The following is an 11,419-nucleotide window of genomic DNA, read 5'->3' as shown; positions in this document are numbered from 1 at the left end:
TTGTGTACGGTTTTTTTAACCTATCACTAACTTTTTGAATTTGATCCTTTGTTTCAATTCAAATGCGTCAAACACCGGGACAATCCTTTCCATACAACTATCAAGAAAAGTTTCTTGCTTCTAAATTCCCTTAAAATCCAAAACATGCTCAGATTTATGATCGACTCAAACCTTCCTCCTTATTTAAATGAAATTCCTATTGCAGTTTATTCTTGGGCCGAGTTCTTCATGTCTAATTTGGCCCAAATAGCCCAAGTTCTTTTCCCTATAAAGTCCTTTCAATCCCCACCCCCAACTATCTTTTAAATCTGATTTTCCTCTCCACCTATAAAACTATTTGTTTTCACAACCTCGGTGGTTTAAATGACGGTTTTAGCCTATGTGGTACCACGTTGACCACAAACATGATAAATTGGATTACGTTAATACTCAAGCGGGTCAAATACAATTTGTTAAAAAAAAGCTATACAAATAATTTTTCAAAAGTTATCCAAACATTTTTTAGAAAATATATACAATTCCAAAAATCTTTAATCTAGTTTAATCTTGGAAAAATTTTTAAAAAATGTTTTAGCTTGTAAAATATGGAGCCAGTTTTAGATTTTCCTAAAATGGCCCTCCATCTTCTAGTGTCTATTTTGGAGTTATTTGAATCTTATATCATCCCCCTTTTTGTATATATATTTGCTAGCAGATGCTCTTATTTTATCTTATGAATAAGTCAACATTGCTGACCTAGACTACATAGAATGCGAAAGACTTTGATGACAACAAAAGTATCGTATAATCACTTCATACTTGATCATGTTTAGTATGAACAAGACTGCCACTTAATCATTCGTGTCACTTCGATGGAGGCGTGTCTAAAGGGGTCAGTATATGGGTAAATAGTGTCAAATGGATGAACTCCGGCAATGAAGATCAGTAAATCGCGCACAGAGAATTATGTGGGCAGCTGTCAGTGATATAGACCTAGGGTACCTCACCGCCCACAGAAGAGCCCACTCCAGGTAGGGTGGGCCAAGGAGACCGAATACGAGGCCTAGCCGAGATGGGGTATGTCATCAAACTTGGTGGACAAGCAACCGGTTGAATGGAGCTTGGGGATTAAGATATACTAAGAGTAATGGATTCTATCCGATAGATTTCCTTGTAACTGGATAGGAAACCTATATCTCGACCGAATAAGATTAATCTATAACCCTACCTCCCATACTATATAAGGTGAGGCAGGGAGCCTCCATTCGATATGTCCTATAGCACCATTGCAATCCTAGCAGACTAGGCAACTAGACATCAGTGCCCCTTGTAAACACCAAGCATACAAGATAAGAGATCTACTCTCCACTAGAGGTAGCGCACCCCGTATCTGAACCAGTACAAATGTGTGTCTCGTGTGCTACCCACCTAATTCCTCCCTAAGCCCTCAATCCTAGTAAAAGGTGAAGAAACACACTCCAGAGCAATGACCATTGGATGCAATGTGCTTTCTCAGAGTGGATGTGCCATGTACATGGATTGAAGGGGCCACAACCGAGAAGAAATCAATGTCACAACACCAACACCACCCATACCCCAACATGACAATGGGACCAACAACCACAAGGAAGGAGGAGGGCCCTGTTGGTATTTCTTGTGCTCAAGTGATAATTTCTCAAGTGCCCGAATAATGTTGTAGCACTTCACTCGAAAGTATTCTAAGGTAACGTATTTGTTTATCCACATGGAAGCGTGGCTAAGAATAATAATGAATATATGACTTTACTATACTATTATTAATGTACCAAAGTCTATTAGGGGTAAATCAATAAAGGAGGGCAATGAAACAGACAAGCACCACATAGTCGTACAAATATACAAGTAGATACATAGCCTAGTTGGGAGGACAACGAGATAAGTGGAGCACCAAATACATCTCTACAACAGCCATTTTTCCTTCGTAAAGGACCCATGATTTTGAGTCCTTGAGCTGGACTTCTCCAACACGTTTAGCTCGATGATGCTTCATAAGGTACTAGAGAATATAACATGGATGACTGCACTCCTTTCTTCCACCGGTGTTGTTCGGTATTCTTTGGATTTGATTGTGCCTTGGCGGGTTCGTCATCCTTCTTCTAGTTGGGGGTTAAATTATCCCCTTCATCTTTGACTAACTCCTTGGTCAAGTCATCTTGAACTGTTTGAGGTTAGTTAAATTTGAATCATGTGTAGCGAATGCAAAGCTCTCTTTGTTTCCTTCGAAACAGAGTTGAATTTCTAAAAGCCCAATGTTTAGTTTTGGTAATTGAGACAACTATGGACTAACATTTTGCTAAGTGTGTGATTAAGCTAGGTTAGGTCCACACCAAGGTGATGAGCAAGGCTTGGAAATGGATTAAATATGATCAATCTAATTGGAACAATGTCCTTAGAAAAGAAAAAAGAGAAAAACAAAATCCAATATTGTGAAGGCAAGGTATAAATAAGGCTTTTATTTTGCCAGTGAAGATGCAATAGAGTGTGTGCTCGAGTTTAGGATAGATAGTTATACTATTAAGAGGGGAGCTCTAATTAGATAACATGGTTATCTAGTGCCACTAGGTCTTGAACTACATCATTTGCATTTAGGCCTAGTGGTGTGGTGAGTAGCAAGCAAAAATGGTTATGAAAAAACATTTTGAAAATGCTAACTCAGGGCTTAGATGTTTGGCAAAACATTTGAGACTTGGCACGCTTGCGAAGAGATGAGAGAGTGATGTCGGTGGTGTTGTTTAGCACTCACCAGATGTCTGTAGGACAAGGGTGCATACATGAGATTGTCATATGTTACCTTTGACATAATGTTGACATTTGATCCGAGATCGCATATGCCATTGTTTAACGTCTAGGGTCCAATGGAGCATTAGATGATTGGCCTCCCTAAATTGTCCTTCTTGATCATGAAGGGAGGGTCCAATAGCGTATCGCCCTTGTGGTGACCAAACTGATGGTCTCGAATGGCTCCTCGGGTTTCCCAGGAATTCTTCCTTTTTTGGAAGGTGGAACTATTGCTCCTAACTCAGCTAACTGGGTTTCTAGTATCTTGTTAAAGTTAAGTTGTTTTCTCAAGTTATGTTAGAGGAGAAGTCATCAAGTTTAGCATTAATATTTTCAAGTATCTTTTCATTAGTATACAACTTCTTATTAATTGTCTCGTTTATTTTAGCTTTACCAAGAACAAGATATTTAAGAGAAGGTTGATATTGTTATAACCATTGAAAATGTTACCTCCTTGGTGGTTGGAGCATTGATTCGATCCTTGATTTTCTTGAGTATGATACCCATTGTTGTTAATGAAGTTGACATCTTTATGGGTTCCGGGACATGCATCTCTGAAATGTCCATTATCACCATAGGCCTCGCATGTCATGCGAGCATCCATGGCCTCAACAACTTCTTGACCATTGAGCTTCTCATGGTCTTGTAGTCGCTTCATGAGAAGATCCATCCTGGTAGTGAACATACCTGCTTCCATGACAGTGTGCATTCCTCGCTTGCGGAGTTGGACTCATTCATTGCTCCACCCTTGGATGGGAACCATCGTCTCGATCAGGTTCTTGGCTTCATTCACATTCACCAAGAAGAAGGCTCCAGCAATAGCATCGATGTGGTCGTGAGCCATGTTGATGAGACTGTGGTAGAAGTTTTGGATTAGGAGCCAATCCTCCATTCCACGGTGTGGGCACGCTAGAATGTACTCTTGAAGGCATTCCCATGCCCGGGGATGCACTGATCTACTTATTTTTGAAAACTAGAAATTCTATTATGAAGGTCATTAGTCTTACCCATCGAGAAGAACTTGATGATGAATGCGTAGAAACACTTATACTAAGTGTTCATGACTTCATAGTTGGAGTAGAACCACTGCTTTGCCTTCCCGAGCAATGAGAATAGTAAGAGGCAAAGTCAGCTGGCCTCTTGAGTAACTCCCTTGATGGTGAACATACCACAAATCTCCAGAATATTAGGCATGTTCAGCCTCCATCTCCACCATTCCATCCATATGTTGTCGTGCTTTATTTTTTTAAGAAAAAATACATCAGGAGACTCCTACTTCTGGACATCTAGAAGCCCACAACTATTGGGCCATTCCCTACACCCTGGCAATTCCATGTTACAATACTCATCTTTCCTAGCGGAACTTCTCCTGTAATACCACCTAATCAGCAAAGATCGTCATGTCCTCCACATCTTCTCCCTCCATCTTTTGCCTCTTTTGTTCCTTCCCATCATCACCTTCCTCTCCCTCTAGCAACCTCTTCTTGCTCTCTCTAAAGTTGAGACCCTCCTCAAAGCCATTGTGTTCCCGCTGGACTCTTCTATAGGTCCTATCCAATATCCTATTCCCCAAAGTACTTTCTCTATCCTTTTTAAAATCCTTCTCCCCCACAAGGGCATGTGCTATAGCCTGTTAAATGGGACAAAGTGAGCTCTGGTCCAACCTCATCCTAGTTGCTCCATCTCATCCCCTGTATTACCCACCTTATCCACCTCCATTTATTTAATCTCCCCACATGTGATTATTGTGTCCTTCATAGGGTTTCCCCTTCTTCTATAATATGTGTGGTGCAGACCCTCCCTCCCCTCAACTCCTCTGTTAATGTAAGCATCGATTCTTCTATTCCTCCCTCTCCCCTAATCTCCCTACCAAATCCCCTCTTTCCCTCACAGGTTTTGGTAAATTCATCCTTCTCCAACCCTCCACTCTCCTCAAAGGAAATTTTGCATGTCTTAGGCTTTTGGCGGTTTAGATTTTTTCAGAGAGCTTGTAACTTTATTATAGGTCTCTCTGTATGCTGGGATGTTTCGTTTGACCAGGGAGTAGTCATTTTACTCTTCTCTTTTCCCCAACTATCACTATTCCTAGATTTCTAATGCCCCCCCAAATACTCCCATTCAACCCTTTATTCTGAGTACCATAGGCCACTCTTCTACATGAAGGATTAACCAGCAACCAGTTTCCATCTTGTTTCCTCTCATCCTTGCCATACTTCTCATTGATATGACCCAACAATCCACAAACATAGCAAAAGTTTGGGAGAAATTCATATTTGGTTGGGCATCGACAATCCTATCCCCCAACTATTGATCCATCATCATCACCCCCAAAAGCAGTGCCTTGCCAAATATCCAACTTAACTTCAATTCTGAGATAACCCCCAACTGTTGATCCATCATCATCAGCATCCACTAGGGTCTTTCCTACCTTGTCAGTGATCTCCTTTTCGGTGGCATCATTCATCAGGCCAAGTGATAGATCGAAGACACGAATCCATGTCAGCGTGTATACAAACTCCAGATCCTTCAGGCATTTCTTGCCATCAAAACCCACCACCACAAACAAATCACCGCCAAACTCCCACAGCCCCTCATTTTTGTCGGCCGCTCACCCCAGTTTCAGGAAGTAAAATAAGGAGATTCCTAGACAATTTCCTTATATTGGACTCCCTTTAGAGGGCACCAAATTTTCCCCAATGTTTGGCTCATCCCTTCTATGTGCCTGCCTAGGTTTTGCTAAGAATAGCTTCTCGACTGCCTGTACCACCTTACCTCCATCACCCACTGACGTCTTCCAAGCAACCCCACAATTCTCCTCCTCTAAGAGCTTCAGACCCTCGATGAGCCCCTCAAGCTCCTCCATGTTGGTATATGCTCTGAATTCCTAAAGGCTTCTACATGCACCTATTGTTGGACGATGTCTAATTTAGCTTGTCCTATATCGGCAAGGCATTTTGTGGTAGCATACTTGCATATTGCTTGGGTTCTGTTCAGCCACTTGTTATTTGGATTTGACTGCATGCTTCGTCCTATATAAACTAGTTGAACACGTAAGGAAAAGTGTAACACAATTAGCAGAACTCTTCTGCGTTTTCAATTCCACTTCCTCTTGTAATATGCTTGGGTTGAGTTACCAGTTGTAAATCCCTTCCATTTGTAGACCACTAGATATATTGAATAGTGAAGATTACCTTTGTGTATTCATGTCTTGATTTCCAGAGGAGTTTCCACATAAATTAGTGTCTCTTGTGATTGTGATCATACTTATTTTGTCAGTTCTTTCCTAACAAGTAGTATCAGAGCCAAGTTTCTTGCCTATTCAATCCAGGCTTCTTTGACATGGCATCTTTGAAGTATGATATTCCATTGTTGGATCGAGACACACGGTTTTTTCTATGGCAAGTCAAGATGCGGGCAATTCTGACGCATGCTGAATGGGATGATGCGCTAGATAGTTTTGGTGGGAAGAATACCACAGATTGGTCTGATGCTGAAAAGTGGAAAGACCACAAGTCTTTATGTCAAATTCATCTCCATTTGTCAAACAATATTTTGCAGGAGGTGTTAAAGGAGACCACTGTTGATGGACTATGGTTAAAGTTAGAGCAGCTCTGTATGACAAAGGATCTCACTAGCAAGATGCACCTTAAGCAAAAGTTGTTTTTGCATAAGATGCAAGATGGAGGAAAGGTGTTGGATCACCTTTTAGAATTTAAAGAGATTGTTGCTGATCTTGAGTCAACGGAGGTAAAATATGGTAAAGAGGATCTTGGTCTTATTCTTTTGTGTTCCCTACCTAGTTCATATTCAAATTTTAGAGATACAATACTATATAGTCGTGATACTCTCACCCTAAATGAAGTTTATGAAGCCTTGCATGCCAAGGAAAAGATGAAAGAAATGTTATCAGCTGAAAGTTCAAGTTCACAAGCAGAAGGCTTGTCTGTTCAGGGTAGGCAAAAGGAGAAGGGATCCTATAGTGGATCTAGAGGTAAAAGTTCAAGTGGCTATAGGGGCCATTCAAAGTCTAGAGAGAAGGGCGATAAATTCTGCCATTATTGCAAGAAAGACAATCATTATATTATAGAGTGTTACAAGTTGAAAAACAAGGAAAAGCAAAATAGCATATCTAAGTCAAGAGGTAAAACTGAAGATGAAGGTAAAAGGCTTTAGTTGCTACTTAAAGTGGCAGTGAAGGTGACATGCTTGTTACTTTTGCTGGATGTGCAAAGATTGATGATGAATGGATTCTGGATTCAGCCTGCACTTTTCATATATGCATTCATAAAGAATGGTTTACCACTTATGATTCTGTTCAAGGTGGTGGCTCTGTGTTAATGGGTGATAGCACACCCCATAAGATAGTTGGCATTGGATCCATTCAAATTAAAATGTCTGATGGTGTTATCAGGACCTTGACTAATGTGATGCACATTCCAACTATGATGAGAAATCTTATCTCGTTAAGTACTCTGGATTTGAAAGGGTACAGATACTTCATTGGAGGTGGAGTTATGAATGTATCAATATGCTCTCTTGTTGTCATGAAAGGTGATTTGAAATCTGCCAATTTGTATCTCCTGCGAGATACTACAATTGTAGGTAATGTTGCTACACTTTCAAAGTCATTATCTGATTCTGATGCTCTACGAATTTGGTTTGGCAGAGCTATGTAAGAGAGGGCTTCTTGATGGACATAACATTAGTAAGTTACAATTTTGTGAGCATTGTGTGTTTGACAAACATAAGATAGTGAAATTCAATACCTCGACACATACAACCAAAGGTATTCTTGACTACGTGCATTCTGATTTATGGGGGGCCATCTCGTAAGACATCACTAGGTGGCGCTTGTTATATGTTGACAATTATTGATGATTACTCTAGAAAAGTTTGGCCTTATTTCTTGAAGCATAAATCAGAAACATTTTCAGCTTTTAAAGAGTGCAAGGCAATGATTGAAAAGCAAACTGAAAAGAAGGTAAAAAAGCGGCGCACCGATAATGGGATGGAGTTCTATTTGGAGGAATTTAATTCTTATTGTAAATCTGAAGGCATTGTGAGACACTACATAGTTCCTTACACACCTCAGCAAAATGGTGTAGCTGAGCGTATGAACAGAACAATCATATCAAAGGCTCGTTGCATGTTGTCTAATGCAGGACTACATAGACATTTTTGGGCAGAAGCTACTTCCACTGCTTGTTATCTCATTAATCGGTCTCCATCTATTTCCATTAACAAGAAAACTCCAATTGAGGTTTGGTCTAGTTCTTCGGCAAACTATTCAGAATTAAGAGTTTTTTGTTGTACTGCGTATGCTCATGTTGATAACTGTAGCACCCGGTTTTAAGAACAAAACCAGATACGCACCATATGTGAGCCCAGAAAGTCAAATCTCACATATAGCTACAAATAAGGGTAATATCAAAAGACAATGCTCCATATACAACATACTTAGTATAAAGGATATAACCTTAGACAGCAAACAGAGGAAAGATAACTCCGATCTTTGGGTGAAGACTCTAATTCCACAGGGACAACGGACTGGTTGATCACAAGCCTAACTCCTCCAGAATAGCAATCTAGTACCCATCCGGGATTTTTATCCAAATAATTGAAAAATAAAGCAAGCCTAAGTACATGTCGTACTCAACAAATATAACATGGGGTTCATGAGGCCCAAAAGACTGATACTGGTTAACTATGATTAGCTTTTGATGAGTCGTGATTTTAGCAATAGGGTGGCAACAAGATTATCCACAAGCCCATATAAACACATGATCAGGTAAACATGAATAATGAATAGCATAAACAGTAATCAATAGTGAGCATCTTCATCATCAGTATCATCAGTGTTCATCATCTATTTCGTAAGGGTCCAAGGCCGCTCGTGACCATGAGCAAGGCTAATATACCAGTTTTACACTCTACAGAGGTTGTACACTTTTACTGTGAGTCGTGATTTACCCTTTTGTCCGAGGTGATCAGCCTCTTGACCCACTACCTAGGAAGGTCGGCAGGGTTCACTATGAAGCCTTTTAATGGTTCGTCTAACAAGTTAGGGCCATTAGATTCACTCAACAAGTTAGGGCCATTAGATTCACTCAACAAGTTAGGGCCTTTTAACGATGAAGCACGAGCGATGGCGTGAAGGTAGTAGCGAGCGAGAGCACACGGATGGCACCTGAGGCCTTCTTACCTAGACTTGAACCTCGACTGACGGTCCTTGACAACGGCGTGGCAGCAGACGGTGACCACCGCGGCGGCGGTGATTTCCTCTGCTCAACAAGATCCCGGGTGAGCGGTAGCGGTAGTAGCTAGGGCTCGAGGCGGCGCTGGGGTTGTCAGAGGGAAGCGGCGCACCTAGGGCTCAGTTTTATAGGGCGTAGGCATGGCGCGCACGCCAAGACCGGGGTGCGGCGGTGGGGCGGATACGGACTCCTCGGTGGAGTCCGGGCTGGCTACATGAGGTAGGAGAAGGGCCTAACCTGTAGGCCTGGGCTATTGGTGAGCGCGAAAGGGGGACCGGTTTGTCAGCCAAAGGGGGAGAGAGGAGAGCGGGGACGCTACCGCGCGGACTGTGGGCTAAGCTGGGCCGAGCGCGGTGGAGTGGGCTGAGGGAGAGAGTTAGGCCCAGAGAGGGAGTAAAGGGAGAGTGGGCTATGGCCAGGGAGGGAGAGCAGGGTAGGCCGGCTTGAGCCCATAGGGCGGCAAAGGGAGAGGAGAGCAAGCCTTCAGGCCAGATTGCAGTAGAAATAATTTTTCCATTTTCCAAACCTTTTCTATTTTCCATTTTCAATCCAAATTCAAATATGATCTAATTCAAATTCAAATATAGTTTCAAATGTACTTTTCAATTCCAATAAAATGAGCAATTTTAGTAAGCTTCCAAAAATATATTTTACAACCCTTTTTAAACTCTTTTATTTTCCAATTCTCTTTTTCTTTCTTTTCTTTTACTTCAAAGTCATTTTTAATTTATTTCCAAAAGCAATTCAAACCATTTTCAAATTTACAAAAACATTTTGAATCCATTTTGAATTTTGGATTCAACCACTCATTGCAATAGATCAAATGCATTGACATGTATGCACATCCATGTTGCTACCTTATGATAAATTTTAAATTAATGAAAAATTTTATTTTCCTATATTTCATGTGCACAAAAATTCATAAATTAATCATTTCAAACCTATTTTCAAAATTGAAATTTTTAGGGTGTTACAATTCTACCCCCCTTAAGATGAATCCCATCTCTGAGGTTCGAAAAACGTTGACTAGGAGATAGGGATACTTCGTCTTTGGATTCTTCTTTACTTCCTCATGTAGTTTCATCTTCTTGATAAGGATCACACGTTACTTTGCATACATGTTAATTTTATTCCAAGTAACTTGCCAAACTGATCCCAAGATTCTAACAAATACTCCAAACCATACTCTGGTAACTCCAATCACTAGGCCAACTTTCCTATAATACCAATTCTCTTTCTTAAAATATCCACCTTCCAATGAAGCCTGACAAATCTCTTCGTCAGAAAGGGATTCTACTACCAATCTTCAAAACATTAAGGATTCTAGTTAAGTTGCTCGAACTTGGAATACAATTCTTAGTCCTTGATGTCACCTGAACCTTCTTAGCACAATTCTCTGTTGCTAAGGGCATCGGCCATGACTCTGCTTCTCAAAGTAATAGCACTTTTCCAAGTCGTAAAACCTTGATTGCTTCAATCCAACAATGATGTCACAAGCTCATAATCAACTTAGTGAAAATGTCCATTAGATTCTTGTGACCCACCTAGATGTCACTTTTACGTCCAAGAAGATAGTACTTCCATGCTTTACAATGGATAACCCCACATCTTGACAAGGTGCGTCATAGTAGACATAAAGCTCTTGTCCACCAATGTTTTGAAATCAGGATACACAACAGTCATCAACTACAATTGAACTCCATCATTCAATCCTTTCAAAAGCATTTTAGTTTCTTAGCATCATTATCCACTTCTTCTGGAGCATAGCGTGATAGCTGAGTGAACATGTCACGATACTCACACATAGTCATAGATCCTTACTTGAGAGCCCAGAACTCATCTGGCTTGAGTTCTATCACACCTGTGAAAATGTGGTACGACCTGAAGCTCTCGCTAAACTCCTTCCAAGTGATCTGTCCAACATTGTTGGGACATCCATACTAGTAAGACTCCTACTAGTCTTGTGCTATGCCCTAGAGTTGGCCGGACATAACAAGCACCTTCTCATGGTAGCAACCATCACAGAGATAATCGAAGTTTCCAAATAAATAACTAGAACATATGAATTTTCATCTTGCAACTTCTTCAACTTGGCTACACCCTTAAGAAAAGATCAACTAGGGGACACAAAAAGGGTAGCTTGCACCTTCTTCTAGATGAGCTAACTAGTATCAAGACGTTCTAACATCCCAATGATACCCTCGTGTATGGGCAAGAACAAGAACTCTAAAATTCCTCGCGAGTAGAAGAACAGCAGTGCAGTAAATAGCTGTAACTCTCATTCTATTAATCCAATGAAGTTTGAGCTTATACCTTTTTAAATCTTATGAAATCCTCCATAACTTCCTTATAGAACACTTTTCTAAATT

This window comes from Miscanthus floridulus, chromosome 3, assembly GCF_019320115.1.
Source record: "Miscanthus floridulus cultivar M001 chromosome 3, ASM1932011v1, whole genome shotgun sequence".
Taxonomy (NCBI): domain Eukaryota; kingdom Viridiplantae; phylum Streptophyta; class Magnoliopsida; order Poales; family Poaceae; genus Miscanthus; species Miscanthus floridulus.
This window is presented reverse-complemented; position numbering follows the sequence as displayed.